Consider the following 16,664-nt stretch of genomic DNA (forward strand, 5'->3'; position numbering starts at 1 on the left):
ATTGAAAAACGTTGAAAACTGTCGCCTTTTGTACACAAATACATAAGAAGAGCCCTTCTGGATCAGTCCAGAGGCCCATCTGCCCCATCATCCTGTTTCCTAAAGTGGAACTCTAGACTTGGGAGAGGGTTGGAACATTTTTAAAATGTAGAGAACCAAGGCAGAGAAAGTGGAACAGACATAAAACATTTAATTGCTTAAAACTATAATCCGCCTTGGATATGTTGAGATCTAGAGTAGGTTATATACTAACGGAGTGGTGGGAAGCCTGTGGCCATGGGCATATATCAGAGGGGCAAGGGATCTACTCTCCCTCCTTGGATAAAACCTTTAAAGCCTTAAACAGCTCAGGACCACCACTTCTCCACATATGAACTGCCCCAGACCTGCAATCATTACCTGAGGCCCTTATTGGGGTGCCCCTCCCATGAGAGGTCCAGAGGGTGGCAACAAGGAAACAGGCTTTTCTGTGGTGGCTCCCCACTTGTGGAATGCTCTCCCTAAGGAGACTTGCCTGGCACCTTCATTACATATCTTTAGGTGCCAGGTGAAAACATTCCTATTCAACCAGGCATTTAGCTGATTAATATTCTATGGCCTTTTAAATGTGTGTGTGGGAGAGCAGAGGGCTTTGTTTAGTTTTTGTTTCTTTACTCATTAGTGTTTTCATTTTGTATGTTTATGTTGTGAACGGCCCCGTGATCTTTGGAGGAAGGGTTGTATACAAATTCAATAAATAATCTCCAGGTCCCCCACTTTCATGTGAAGACGACAGATATTTTTTGTTTAGTATTTGGAGAACCTGAGATATAAGCCAAAATGTACAGGCACTATTTTTCTCTTTTTTTGTGGGAAATTAGCCGGCTCCCCCTTTTTGCTCTTTACTCCCCACCCCAGGAAACATTTCTGTGGACACCCATGCCTATAGCCCTCCAGGTGTGATTCAATGGGCCCCAGCCAGCATGTTCAGGGATGTGGTTCTGCAACATCTGCAGAGGAAAGGGCTGTCCACCTCTGCATTAGCAGGTAGGCAGCTGTGGAAAGAGCCCATACCTGACCCTGTGGCAAGCAGTGTGGTCCAGCACAGCATCCTTCCAGCTAGAATTTTTGAGGATAAGGAGGAACAGCAGGACAGTGTGGGACATTTGTTGTTTAGTCGTTTAGTCGTGTCCAACTCTTTGTGACCCCATGGACCAGAGCATGCCAGGCACTCCTGTCTTCCACTGCTCCCGCAGTTTGGTCAAACTCATGCTGGTAGCTTCGAGAACACTGTCCAACCATCTCGTCCTCTGTCATCCCCTTCTCCTTGTGCCCTCCATCTTTCCCAACATCAGGGTCTTTTCCAGGGAGTCTTCTCTTCTCATGAGGTGGCCAAAGTATTGGAGCCTCAGCTTCACAATCTGTCCATCCAGTGAGCACTCAGGGCTGATTTCCTTAAGAATGGATAATGATTTCCTTAAGAATGGGTGGGACATACACTATGATAAACTCAGCCCTGGGTCTCCCATATCATGCCATGGGCAGCTGCCGCCCGCCCCCTCAAGTAAAACAATAGAAATACTTAACTAACTGACCAATTACATCAGTTCTGCCCCCCAACAAAGTCCAGCCCCCCCAATCCTGGCTATGTCCATGCATCCTGCTCTCTCTTCTTGTACCTGCTTAAAAACAGGAGCTTGGGGGGGGGGGAGATCACAAAAGGAAAGAGAGACAGCCCTGCTGTCCTCCTTCTATAATTCCTGCATGTACAAAAATATGATGAGCGGCTTAGTCTCTTCCTCCTACTGGAGCAGAGTTACGACTCCTGGGTTACCTTAGGAAGCGCACGGCAGTGAGGTCTGTCAGTCAGGAGGACTCCTAGGTTCCTTGAGCAAAGTGCCCTGGAGTCTAGTGTATTGAACGGGACAGCAACTAGGAGGCACTGCACAAACTTTGCCCCTCCTTTCCTAAAGCAAAAAGAGAGAGAGAGAGAGTCAGAAAGAGAGAAGTGGATGAAGTAGTGTCTTTGATTGACAGCCTTTCCTGTCCAATCCCATGCTCCTGCATCCCACTCTCTTTGCCCCTTCTTGGCGCTGGATGCTTGCTCTTTTTGTTAATGAAAGCTCTTCCCACTCACCCTCTTCACTCTTCTGGGACTTGAAAGCAGTTTGGAGGGAGGGGCGCAGGTTTGGGTGAGGGGCTGTAGTCACCCACCGAGTTCATCTCCTCCGCCAATCAAAGCAGCTCCCTGTTTGCCAGCCAGCCAATGGAATTCCTCAAGCATCATATCTAATTCATCCATTGCGTTGCCTTTCCCAGAGTGGAATTCTATTTTTTAATAGAAAGTACCCACTTTTTGAGGTGGGGTGGTTTTTTTTTTCTATGAAGGAAAATTAAATATTTCCTTACTGAAGGTGGAGAAGAACATCTGGACTTTCAGGTGCTCCCTTCACAAACAGAAAAAAAGATTTTGCCACTGACGTCTTGCAGCAATTTTTTTTTAAGATCAGCATCAACAAGGGAAGTATTTTGTATGGGATTTTTTAAAACAGATCAAGGTAAGCAGTGGATTTATGCAACTTGCTATGAGGCAAGCTGTATATTTGAGTTACCTGGGCTGGGTGTTCCAGATGAAGCTAATGAGACTCCAGAAGGTGGTGCTGGCAAGTGCTAGTGAGGATGGATAAAAAAACAAGAAGCATCTTTTGAAAGAGTATGTGCATGTATATTATGTATAGTTATATATGGGGGGAAGACTTTCAGGCTTCCCCCCAAAGATTTAGGATTATGCGCATGTGTGTGTGTGTTTTGAAAATAGACATTTTGGGCTCAGAATTTTACGGCATGTACCACATCTGTGAAATCTGAACAGATCTGTTGTTAAAATTTATCAATAGGGTTTTTGGGGGGTGGAGTGGGGAGACTGTTAAGCATTCCATGCTGTAAAAGAGCTGTTGTGCTCTGTAGTTTGTTCACCACCCTCTCTGCCCCAGGCAAGTGCACCCTGCTTTGAGTATCAGGTGGAATGGGTTGTGCTGGAATTCAGATGAAAAATGGCATTGCTCTCAGGGTGGTGTGGTAGAAAGGTTTGTGTGTGTGTGTGTGTGTGTGTGTGATGAAACACTTACTTTGCAACTGAGTTTAGCTGTGGATATGGTTGTTGCAGCATGCGTGTTTTGTGATGCTGCTGGCTTGTGAGAACAGTGTTTTCTGCCCCTTTAGTTGAGTTTGTGTATGAGCGCACACATGCTTTGGACTCTTTTGGTGCAGCTCTTCTTTGGTTTACAAGCCGAGCCTGTGTATGTGTGTGACATGGAGGGTTTTGTGTGCTGCTGTTGTATGCTGAAAACTGTGTGCTTCTGTAAGGGGTGTGTGTGTGTGCTTGCGCTTTACTGCTGCAGCTCTGGGCATGTGACAGTGCCTTTGTGTGTATGTGCATATCAAGTCATAGACTGTGCATTACACTTCTTCCTTCTGCTTCTTGAGTGTGGCAGCTTCTGAGTGCGTTACTCTGTGTGTGCGTGCGTACAGCTTCCCTTCTGATTGCTTCTGTCTGAGTGGGATTATGTATATTCCTATCACATTTATACACAAGAATTACTCGCCTGCTTCTTTCTCGCCCTGCTTTCATATCTCTCTCTCTCTCTTACATGCACACTGAATGAAGATGATATAAGCTGACTCTTCTGATATTTCACCGGCTGGCAAAGCCAGCACAAATTAACCACAACGCTCCCTTTCTTACCAATCCTCTCCCCGCACCCCATCCCAGGCTGCCGCACTGCACTTCTGCCTGGATCGACAGAGGACAGATCCAGCAGAAAACAGGTGTCGGGTGCGAGTTTGTGATGCGCATATGAGGATGTGCACATGTGGGGCAAATAACGACTGTGCCTTTGTGCGTCAATATGCGTTTTTCTGGGTGTTTTGTTGGTTTGTGTAAGGATTAGCTTTATATACGCATGAGATCCAGTAAGGACACGTGTGTATCAGGCGTATATGCTCATAAGTCTCTCTGTGTGTGACAGAACAAATATATGTATGTGTGAATATGGGTTGGATTGCAAACGCATGCATGAAAGTACAATGCACATGAAAGGAGCTTGTTTATGTGTGAAGTGCTGGTTAGGTGCAGCACTTCACAACTAAGTGGGAATGTACATATGTTTCTGAGCCTGCATACTGAGGGATGTGGTGTAGCTAATGTGTGTGGATGAAAGGGAGAGCGGTGTGTGTTTGTGTGTGTGTGAACACAGGAGGTGAAAAACCCACACAGAAATGGCAGCCTCTTCCCCACCAGGTTCCAGGGAAGCAGACAATGAGTCTAGATAGGCCTGTGCCCACTCACAGGTGTCTGGTGGTGGTTAAATCTCATAGTCGGCGGTGGGGGTGGGATTGTAACAGAAGGTACATGGGGGCACTCCAGGTAGTCTGCTTGGTAGGGTGTGTGTGAGGAAGGATGGGTAAAGAGAGAGAGAGAAAGAGAGATTGAGGCTAGATAGGAGAGGGTATATGAGGAAGGGAGAGGGTGATATGATGCGGTAAAATGATAGAATGAGACACTTTAAAAGAAAGGAGAAGAGAGCTAGCTTGCTGACAGAGACCAAGGAATTGAGGAAGGCATGGTAACATGCACAGAGTTTAGCTATGCCTTTTAATTACACACACATACACCACGGACAAGGTGCAAAGGATGAGCTATGCTAAACAACCATTTCAGCGCTCGCTCGCTCCCAGCCCCCTGCTCTTTAAATCTTCCTGGTGGTATTGCCCCAGGAAAGGGGGGGGGGGGTTGTGGTTTTGAAGGAAGGATGGTGATAAGGGGGAGGAGAGAATGGTCTCTGCAGTTTCCATGGCAATGTTGCCATGGAAACAGCAAGGCTGCCTGGATCCCGTCAGATGAATGAGGACCCGTCACTGGGGGGGAAAAGGAAGTGGGGAGAAGGTTAGATATGAGGGGCTGCCTGCCGTAGCCAGGCATTGGTGTGATGAGAGGTGTTTCGTATAAGATATGTATCCTTTAGGCTCAGAAGTGAATACCTGTACACTCTAGGGAAGGCAAGTGGATCATGGGATCTTGTGGGTTTGAGCAACTTCTGGATCTTGGGCTCTGAGGTCCTGGGGTGGTGGGGAGTATCCCTTCGGCTGGAGCTGAGCACTCAACAGATAGGGAGTCATGACAATGCTTTGTAACTGCTTCCATTTTTTAAGCCATGCATTCCAATATTAGGTGTATTGACGATGTAAAAGTACAGTTGGATGCTGGCAACATGCAGGTGGATGTTGTGTGAAAGAAAAAAATCGGCCATTCATTACAGCCAATTGACCACAGACACTTGTGGGTCATATGGTCAGTATCATGCACAGCATTCTGGGTAGTTTGCTCATAGACGTTGGGCCCAGTTCAGTCATAATGCCTGCCTGACAGCAAATGCTACCTCACCTCCCAGGTACCTCAGTATATATGAGTTAAATTCATGCTAGGCAATTCCCCGTTTCATCACATTCCTATATCATTACAACCATCTCAGGGGCACAGGCCTGTGAGCAATTGCCCACTGTCGCTCAGTGACCAGATTTAGATTTGTGAAGAATTACGTATTCTTTCTGGCAGCATGTGTGGAATGTCAGCCATGACGGAAGCAAAGATTCCTGGGTAACTGGTTTTGACAACAGATGACTTCCCTTCCAGGGCTATGTTGAGAGTCATTCGTAGGATTTACTGTGGACTTGCTTTCGGTAGAGAAACGACCAAAAAAGCTGGAAAGCAAAACTGCAGACTTTAATTGACTAAATTAGTAGATTAGATTAATCAACTAAAGTTTTAGTTGATTAATTAATGAAAGTCCATTTTAATCATCATGGCTGCAAGTTAAAAGCATTGCTGTTTATTTTTTTGAAGCTATTGGTTCTGCAGTAATAAAGAATGAAAAAGAAGGTATTTGAGGTGTCTTACATTCTAATAAGGAATTTTAGCTTTTGCTTATTAAATTATTAGTTATCTTCCTTCAGAACCTAAAAAATGCAACTACAGTATATTGAGATGTATTAAAATTAATGGATCAAGAATATAAAAGGAAGATTATTAATTAAAAACTATTGAATCTTTAAAAAATTATTGAATATTAGAGAGTAATCCATTAACTTGTATTTTTAATGTTAAAGAGCAACTCTTAGCTGTGATAGTACCTGACTCATAGTGGACATGTTGGCCACAAAGGATTGTGGGAAGCTATGACCCGGCATTCTGGGTCATTTGCTGGCCTTGAATCAATACCCCTTTATGAGTGTGTTTCAGTAATTTGCTGTTCTAGTGTCTGTGTACGAAGTGCACCCTAGGAGTAATTGTTCTAGCAGCTGATCTTCAGCACCTTCAGACCCATCATCTGGGTCTGATTCACATATGCACACATTAATATGGCAGCTGCTTACAAGTCCAGTTCCAGCGTGCAAAAAAGATTGACCATTATCTGAAGTTTCTGGTTGGATAAGGATTCCATTTCCTCTGTGTTGTTGCTGAATAAATAACACAAGTTGGAGAACTCTACGCTAGTGTTACGGAAGTGTGGTATACTGAACATATATTGTACTCAAATACTTAACACTGTTTGGGAATTTGTTAGCAACTTAGACTCACTCTTTGGTGCTCAATACCATGATTTCCACCCTACTTTTTAAAGCATACTTGTGGGTACAGTGGAGATTCTAATATGTTTTAGTGACAATGAGTGTGGAATGAGTGGTTGGTAGTTACTCTGGATAACAAAGATCAGAAGATTATGATCTTGTATGCATCTTCTCATCTAATCTAGGCCAGTAAATCTCTTACTATTTTTCAACAATCCAACCCCCCACACTTGCATCTGGCTATCATTGCTCTTGTATGTACAGCCATGAAAGTAATTAGCTAGCCTGCCTGCATATGGCCTAGAATTTTTTTTTTTTTAAATGCTTTTGTAAGATGCCTTGATCGCTTGGAGGCACTTCTGACTCGCCACAGGCGACCAGCTGAGCAGCTTTTTACCAGCTTGAGTTAAACCACTCCCCCCTCCCCCCGCCCTGAATAATGCATCTTAATAGAACTGACTCCTTTCTATAAAAGAAAATTAAGGGATGTTCTCTCTGCCTCTCTCTTAATTTCTCATTTGAATAACTCTGACTTACAACCAGATGGAGAGGAAAAGATAGGCACCTGCTCCACGAAGGCAAAGGCACACAGTGAACTGCACAAAGGCAGACACATGTTTCCACGGACACACACAGCACATGGCTACACAGGCGAGGAAGAGAAAGGCAGGAAGGAAGTTAAGGAAAGATCACATATTGCGACGGACAGAAAGTTGGTATATAAAAATAGGAGGAAGTCCTTGAAACTGGGCAGAATCTTGCGCATCCACGCAATCGTACTGAAAGACAATAAATAACACACACTCCTAGGAATACCTGCAGAATCATAGTGCACGATGCAATGTAAATTTAACATATGCATAAGATGGCTAGGATCATTCACAGATATGCAAAACAACCTCCATCTCTTTCTTGCATACACACAGAGACTTCTATCCTCACAGGCACTGAACAGACTGTTATAAATGCAAACTACAAAAAACCCCTACACAGTCTAGCTGAGGGGGATTGGAAATCTGCATGGCTGTCATCAGACTGTAGAGAACAAAATGCAATTGAGCTGGGTGTTGGGGGAGAGAATTAAGTAGCTTGTTGTGGTCAAGGGGGAAAATCTTCAAAATAATAAGGCATTTCTGTTCAACGGACCAAGGTTGGGCAGGTTAGACCCTGTGCATGGGACTGGGGCTGGGTGCAGGATATTGCAGTAGCCTAAGCCAGAGATCCTTGGTAAGGCAAATGTGGGATGAGGTACATAATCTAATAGTGCCCCAGAGCCTTCTGAGAAATGCTCTAACCCTTCAGTCAGCACACCTTATCCTTGCATGCTCCCAGAGTCTTTGGCATGTGATATTGCATTCTGGAATGCAAATTCACTCTTGAAAATTTACTCACGTAACAAAATACAGCCTTTCCTGGTACATAGTATTAGGTTTTATTTATTTTTATTCTAAGCACAATAGTGGTCACAGTCTTGGCTCTATAGGCAGGGCCGGCCCTAACAATGCAGAATGAGGCAGCCAACTCAGGCAGCTGGTTTTGGGTATAATGAAAGGGGCAGCAAATTGATTATTTTTACTGCATTTTTTACTGTATGTTTACTGCCAAGCAGCATGAGAGGGACCTGTGGGATGTTTTGCCTCAGATATCAGAATAGCTTGGGCTGCATACACACCATGCATTTAAAGCACAGAGAATCCTGGGGGAACTGTAGTTTTCCTCTTCACAGGCCTACAATTCCCAGCACCCTTAACAAACTTCCCAGGATTCTTTGCGACGTGCTTTAAATGTGTGGTGTGCGTGCAGTCTTGGATTGCCCTGGGTACTTCTGTGCACTTTCATCTGGCACCATTACGCCTCACACCATTTGCTGCCCTGTCTCTTCAGCCTGCCCAGTTCTCAGTATCCAACTGTGTAGACATGCCCTTTGGTCGCACGCAAAATCAAATCAGCATTTGGCAGTGGGAGAAACAGGAAGTCTTCTAAAACGATGCCTGTTGCAAATGACACATGCATGCATCATATCTTTTCTTCTTTAAAAGTATTGTTGTGAGACAGCAAGTTCGTTTCAGGGTTATAGGAAGCTGCTGCCTTATACCAAGTTGGTTTCTTGGTCAATCGAGCTCAGTGTTGTCCACACTGGTTGGCAGCAGCTCTCAAGGGTTTCAGGAAGGGGGTTCTCCCAGCCCTACGTGGAGATGCTGGGGATTGAAATGGGCTCCTTCTGTGTGCATAGCAGATGCTCTACTGCTGAGCTGTGGCCTTTTCTCTTTTTACCCTACTGATGATGTGTTGCTGCACCCATAATCTGGCTCGCTGTGAAAAAAGCCATAAGAAGGGATGGAGGTCAATAGCAGAGCACAAAGTCCCAGATTCATGCATCTCCAGATAGGGCTGAGAGAGACTCTAGTCTGAAAGCCTGGAAATGTTGCTGCTACAGTGGTACCTCAGGTTACATACGCTTCAGGTTACAGACTCCGCTAACCCAGAAATAGTGCTTCAGGTTAAGAACTTTGCTTCAGGATGAGAATAAAAATCGGGCTCTAGCGGCGCACCAGCAGCAGGAGGCCCCATTAGCTAACGTAGTGCTTCAGGTTAAGAACAGTTTCAGGTTAAGTACGGACCTCCAGAACGAATTAAGTATTTAACCTGAGGTACCACTGTGCTAGCATTTTTCTTCCTAAACGCATTTTTGGACATTTGCTCTATATTCTTTGCTGAGGAATCGGTGGGAAGAAGCTACCATCTGAGGGATTAGGACTGAATGCCTCCAAGTCAGAATTACCACTAAACATCATGAGGGGGAAAAAAAATTAAGTATCATTTTTCTTATTATGCAAATCTATACAGATTAGGCTGCAGTCCTGTACACATTCATCTATGTCCTACTTAGAGGGTTTACATCTGAGTGCTCTGTTGGATCGATGAATTAAGTTGATCAGTTGACTAAAACAAATGCGACTTATTGAGATGCTGGCAACAGGCCTACTGTTTAAGCAGGATTTTCTCATATATGGGGGGCTGCCCTCAGAGACTGTAGGCTGAAGTGAAAAGCTGCTACCACCCCAAAGAAATCAGTACAGTATCACGTTAGGCTTTAACTGGATATATGATTTCAGTCAGCTGTGTGCGTGTGCTTAGCTGATTTTTAGTTTTGCGTTATATGGCATGTTTTGTACCATGGGTCTTGGGTGAGCTACACGCTGAAGTGAAATAAACACCAGAAAAACCCCTACCCCTGTGAGTGCTAAGACGAGCCACCGAATAGGCAAAATCCGTGCAGGAGACATGCCCCAGGTGGCCACAGCGGGGAATATGAGGTTTTATTCCGTTTTCATCCCCCACCACGCTGCCCCCTCTTTATTCACCCCGCTAGGTACCTGACAGGCCAGACAAATCCCCTTGAACCATGTCAGATCATTTTGGTTTCTGATAGCAAGAGACAGAGCCGCGTTCTCCCCTCGCCACAAACACACATGCACTTGCTGCTGCCACAGGCCTTTCACAGGCCTGTTACCTTGATGAAGTCAGTGAGACCACATGTTCCAAGCACACTGCAGTGTGTCACTGCCCCGGGGGGCTCCCTCACGCTCTGTCGAGGAGGTGGACAGGGAGACAAGCAGCGGTTACATGAAAAAGGCCCCGGGGTTCAACAGAGAGGGAGATGTTCGCTGCACAGAGCGAAGTTGCGATGGTTGTAGCGAGGGATGTGTCATCAAGTCTCTGGGGTGGCCGTTCTCTGGCAAGGGGCTAATATACAGCAGGGTGGGTCTGTGGGAAGGTAGCGTTAGTATAGTATGTATGTATGTATGTATGTTTGTATTTTTACCCTGCTTCTTCCCCTGATGGGCTCAAGGCGGTTTACAGATTAAAAATATGCTCTTGGTGAGCGCCCTCCATTTTTCATTTAACACAGATTTCTTCTCAGCAAACTCAGAACAAAGGGAAGAGGCTTGCTGGATCAGGCCAAAGGCCCACCTAGTCCAGCATCCTGTTCTCACAGTGGCCAACCAGATGCCACAATGGGAAGCCCACAAGCAGGACTTGAGTGCATCAGCGCTCTCTGCATTTGGGATTCCCAGCAACCAGCATACAGAGAACATTGTGGATGTCACTGAAAGCCCGACAAATTCATTCGCCATGACTTTGTCTAATCCTCTTTTAAAGCTACTGAGGTTGGTGGTTATCGCTGTATCTTGTGGGAGCAAATCCCATAGTTTAATTATGCACTGGAATTCTTTCTTTCGTCTGTCCCGAATCTTACAACCTTCAGCTTCATTGGATTGGCCTTGAGTTCTCGTGTTACAAGGGAGAAAATCATCTCTCTCTCCAATTGCTCCACACCCTGCAGTTTATACAGCTCTATCATGCCCTTTCTGCCTTTACAGTGGTACCTCGGGTTAAGAACTTAATTCATTCTGGAGGTCTGTTCTTAACCTGAAACTGTTCTTAACCTGAGGTACCACTTTAGCTAATGGGGCCTCACGCTGCCACCACGCTGCCACCGCATGATTTCTGTTCTCATCCTGAAGCAAAGTTCTTAACCTGAGGTACTACCAGGTTAGCGGAGTCTGTAATCTGAAGCGTCTGCAACCTGAAGCGTCTGTAACCCGAGGTACCACTGTACCAAAGCCCCAAATGTTTTAATTTTTCCTTTTGCTTACTCCAACCCCTTGATCATGTTGGTTGCCCTTTTCTGAGAGGATTTCTGTGAGCTCAGGCTGGCACAGGAGGACCTCCCAAACTGAAGCGCCTTTAGATCCCTGCTTAGAAATAAAACCACCTTTTCTATAACAGCTTTTGATTTTGGAGCTACTAATCAATGGCGTGGCTGTGTTTGGAATGCCGTGTACTTTTCTGCTCGCTTCATCTAAAAACGATATTGTGGTGCTAGAAAAGTGCCACCGAGATGATCAGGGATTTGGAGCAGCTTCTCTACCAGGAAAGGCTGTAGCTCTGTGGCAGAGCATCAGCTTCGCATGCAGAGAGTCCGATCCCCGGTATCTCCAGGTTCAGATAGAGTTAAAGCATTCGCACCACATGCCCCATTACTCTCGTTACAGAGCTGCCTCGTAGTTTCTTGAGAAATAGGGCTGTTTGGTGCATTTCCCCCTCAAACAAAACTTCACTCCAAAAGGCAAAACTTCAAAAGGTGCAGTGAAATAGCCATTGCGCATGCATGGATGACATAGCAGCTTTTCGGATGCAAGTTCAGGGGTGTGTGGGTAAACCAAACAGGTCATGTGCATCAGAGGAAGACATTGCCGCCCTCTCTCTGGCGTGTGCAGCAACTTGCAAATGCGACTAGAAATGGGGGGGGGGGGAGGGAACACCCTTGCTGTGTTTGAAAACACAGTGTGTTTGTAGTCTTAGTGTCTGGCGGTATTCTGGGTGCAGTGGAGGGGTGGGCGAGGGTCCCTTATCTCCACCCCCCACATAATGTAACATATGCTGATGACCATTGAGGGATTTCCCAGCCCCATTAAATACCAGCTTCAGAGGAGGGATGTTCCCCAGGACTAGAGCCAGGGAGGAAATTGTTAAATTCCCCACTCTGCACATTCTGCGGATCGCAGTAATTATCACCTCCAGCTCATCCTATTTACGTTTTTAAAAAAACAACCTGCATGTTAAATGCAAAGACATGTTGTGATGCGGATAATTACTATGGTGAGGGCATTTTACGTAGTGGCACGCTGGGTTTTGAAACAGACGTCCATGGCATTCCAAGGTGTTCCTCTTCCAGTCTCCACCCATGGGTTGATGCTGAATGTGCAGGTGGAAGTGCCACCAGCAGAATGCCTGCCAGTGGCAGCCCATGGAAGGCTTTAGAAGGGGGTGCTCTGGCAGGGAGGGACTGGGTCAGCCTGGGATCCACAAAGTCCCTAGCTAATCCCTCTGCCATCACATGAGAGCATCAGACTTGATCTCTGAGCCTGAGTGAGCTGCCATAGCCATTTGCCTCTCCCCATTCCCACTTCCCAGCCTGCAGAATTGCGCATGCAGCCATGGCCCTGCCATTTAACGAGCTATGTTAAACTGATTTTCATTTGTGTTTTGTGTTTCAGCTTTTTAATTAATTCTCTATAGCTTTTATTGTTTTATATGTAATATTGAACATTTGTGTGTTTGTTTTCTGCTTTTCCGGCTGCCCAAAGAACCAAGGCGATTATATAAACGCAGGAAATAAAGGAAAGAGTATTCGGCGTCACATCTAATTTGGCCCACAGGTGCCCAGTTCCCTTCGTCTTCCTGATGCCTCTTCCCATTTGGGCAGAACTTCTTTTACTGCCACCTGTAGTGCTAAGCATAACCTGTTGCCTGCTGGGCTCTTTTGAACTACAATACTATAATATTTGGGGTAGAAGAAGAAGCAGCGTTTGAGGGAGCTTTGGTAGAATGTTGCCTTGGAGGGATGCCCTCTGCTTCGAAGCACCACAAAGAAGGCTACCCAGCTTATTGCTTGAAGAGAGTGGTACTCCTTGTTCTCTGCTCAAATGTGAAAACAGATTATTGTGTAGGAGAGCAGAATCGTTAAGGCTAGCTTGAACACAGGAAAGAGCTGAATAGAAGGGAAAGTGGAAAGAGGAAGCTAAAATAAAAATCCCTAGTAATTTAGTATGGTTCTGCTGGCTGAGCATGATTGGGATGAGGCCACTTCCCTTAGGCGACAGCTTTGGGGATGCCATTCAGTGGGGTACCTGCCATTAGGTGGAATTAGTTGGTGGTGCCTGAGGCAGCTGATTTTGATACCACAGAAGGAGAGAACATTTATAGCTATTTCATTTATTATTACTGTATATTTATTCCTCTGCAGCTGCCGTGTGTGAAATGTTAGGCCGGGCGCTGCGTGGTGCCTTAGTATTCATGTGCACATTTTCGCACGCATGTGCACTGGAGACGAAATGTATCCATTTGAAGACTGATGTCTGCAGGACAGCAAATCGGTCAACTCACGCAAACAGAACTTTAACCCACCATCTCTAAAATGCAAAAGGGGGGGGGGGGAGGCGGGACAGATTTATCAAGAACAGACAGCAGAAAATTGGAATGCTTCTTCATAAAGAGGGATAATTGGAACATGAGAATGCTGCTGGATCAGGCCAGGGGCCCATCTAGTCCAGCATCCTGTTCTCACACTGGCCAACCAGATGCCCATGGGAATCCCACAAACAGTACCTGAGGGCAACAGGCACCCCTCCTGCGTTTTCCATCAACTGGTATTGAGAGTCCTAGGGTTGCCATACGTCTGGAAATTCCTGGACGTATATGGAATACTGCAGTCAGCAGCAGTGCCTGGGCGGAAATCATTAAAAATGTCCGGGAAAATCCAGACATATGTCGGCAGACATATGCCATTTTTCCATAAAGATAGCTCAAAAAAGCTCAATAACTTTTCTGTCTGGATTTTTTCACTGTTTGAAATATGGCAACCCTAATTCAGACACATGAAGGCAGAGTATAATAGCCATTGACAGGACAGGCCAAGCTCCAGGTTTTGGGGGCCCTGATCAAGCTGCCCTTGGTCCGTCCCCCCAGGACTTATTAGCTGGTGGGCAAAATTCCTATGGCAGCGTTGTCTAGCAGAGATCTTCATCTTAATGATGGCTGCCAGCCTCTTTCCCAATCCACATTCATCGGGGTGATGCCAGCATAAGATGGTGGTTCCAGTGAGTTCAGTCGTATGTATGCCTCAGCCACCCTGCCCATCCCACCTGAGTCACATCAGCAGCGGTGGGGGCAGCAGTCCTGTGGGGATGGACTCTGCTGGGGTCCCAGAGCCCCAGCATTCGCCCAAGCATGACGCATTGCTGACGCTGGGCTTGTGTGTGAAACGGCATGTAGTAAGGACTGGGGGGGGGGGCAGCAGCGGCTAGTGGGGGAGCTGTTGGGGAAAGGGAAATTTTTGCTCAATTCAGCACCGAACTGCTTTGCATTTTTCCCTTCCCCAGGCGGTAGCAAATTCCAAGGAGCCCAAATGGGGTCATTTGCTCTTGAATAAAAGAGAGAGCACCTGGAGACTTGGAGCCCTCATTGTAACAATTCCGTTTATTTACAGATGTAGAGACTGAAGAGGCATTACAGGGGGGCAGACCCAAGCACAGGGGCAGCTGGCAGTAGCCCTAAAGCAACCACGGCACCATGCCAAAGCCAGCTTCCTGTCTCAGCTTCTGATTTAAAGCACCAACAACCTGTTTTTATTGTGGTCCAAGTCGAGCCTAGAGCCCTTTTTAGCTACCGTATTTTTTGCTCTACAAGACTCACTTTTTCCCTCCTAAAAAGTAAGGGGAAATATGTGTGTGTCTTATGGAGCGAATGCAGGCTGCGCAGCTATCACAGAAGCCAGAACAGCAAGAGGGATCACTGCTTTCACTGCGCAGGGATCCCTCTTGCTGTTCTGGCTTCTGAGATTCAGAATAATTTTTTTCTTGTTTTCCTCCTCCAAAAACTAGGTGCGTCTTGTGGTCTGGTGCGTCTTATAGAGCGAAAAATACGGTATATAGGGAGCTGCCCTGGAACAAATCAGGCCTTGGCTCCATTACCTCTTCATTTCATGCTCTCCCCTCTGCCAACCTGGTATTCTCCAGATGTTTTGTACCACAACTCAACATCTGTGCCGGCCAGGGATCATTTACTTTACTACTGCATGGAATTTGCACATCAAATTTATTTGATGCCTCGTGTTAATCCCACTAGCATACGCTATTCATTTACTTGATATTGGACTATACATTATTTCTGTTACATGAAGTTTTCATGAATTGTTTATTACTTACATCATATATAGCCTTCATATTGGTTGTTCAATTTCACCGAGACTTAGTTTTGTATTAGTTTTGATACACAGGTCTTCCATTGTTTATTGGTGGGTATCTATAACTGTATTATGTAGGGAGGTTTGAGTCCACTGCCGTATACATGTTTTATCATCCATTTATTATTTTTTGTCCTTTATTGGTTATTTTGTTTGTGTTATTGAGAGATCTCCTCTTTTACGGTTTACCAAGTCATAGTCTGAAAACATCTGGTGAGCACGAGACCCTTCTCCAGGGCAGAGATTTTCACCAGCACCTGCCACCTGGAGACAGGAAAGAATGTGCTTGGCCATGAAACTGTGGTCCCTCCTGAGTGGCTTTTCGTACAGGCTCGGCTCATCCCGAAACCAACATTTTTTCTCATCACGTCACAGCCCTCTGTGGCAGGGATTGTGAATCCTTTTCAGCCCAGGGGCTGCATTTCCTTCTGAACCGCTTGCCGGTGGTAGGTATAGCCAGAGGGAAAAGTGGATGGAACAATTCACCTAAACTTTACTTTGTTGGGTAGCCTAGTTTCTACACAGACTCCACACGCCGTTCTCTAGCCTCCATCCAGGCAAGCAAGAAGCACTTTCAGAATTCAAGGACATGTTTTAGGCAAAAATGAGGGTGCAGCTGGGGGTGGTGTGTGGATTAGGAAAAGCCTTGTGGGCCAGATAGAGAGGTCTGAAAGGCCACATCCCCCAGTGTTGATCTGTGTGATGAGATTCTGCATCTCTGCCTTTTTATGTGAATCTAGTAACATTTCTCAGAATGCTAACTTGGATGCTTTGGGGTTCACTTTCTTTGGCTTCCAGGACCTCATGACTCTCTGTCCTATTATCATTGGCACTGACACATCTCACAGTCCCTGACTCCTCTCTCACACACACTGGATTACGTGAATATTATGCTTGATTTATCTCTCTCTCTCAAACATAAGCTAGGAAACAATTATTAAGAATTCATCTCTCCAAATCAGTTTCATCTTTACTTTCAGTAAACCGGAGTACGTGCTTCTTTTTAGGGGCTCGGAAGCAAAAAAGAGAGGGCTTTTGGAACTTTTCAATTGTGACAAAAATAAATAAAATACAACTAAGGGGGGGTGAGGGATGGGCTAATCTGCTAATTTTGGTATCTCTCATGTTCGCAACCTTAAATTCAGTTCTCTACGTTCCAACATCAGTTTGCAATTTTATAAAAAGAAGTCCTTATGGAAATCCATCAGCTTCTTAGTGTGAATTTCTCATTTTATATGCATATCTA

General features: G+C 45.5%; 1 protein-coding gene across 2 annotated transcripts in view; it reads left to right on the forward strand.

The window, feature by feature from the left end:
- Positions 1-2,213: 2,213 nt before the first annotated feature.
- The window catches only part of SHISA7 (shisa family member 7), a 33,736-nt gene continuing 19,285 nt past the window's right edge, over positions 2,214-16,664 (forward strand). The window contains exon 1 of one of the 2 annotated variants that reach the window (XM_083409204.1): positions 2,214-2,537. The gene's annotated coding sequence lies outside the window, so the exon portion shown is untranslated. Of the gene's footprint in view, positions 2,538-9,765; positions 12,834-16,664 lie in introns of those variants that run through there. The other variant, XM_083409205.1, reaches the window with a different exon arrangement.

Source organism: Podarcis tiliguerta (genome assembly GCF_965153285.1).
Source record: "Podarcis tiliguerta genome assembly, chromosome: 13".
NCBI lineage: Eukaryota > Metazoa > Chordata > Lepidosauria > Squamata > Lacertidae > Podarcis > Podarcis tiliguerta.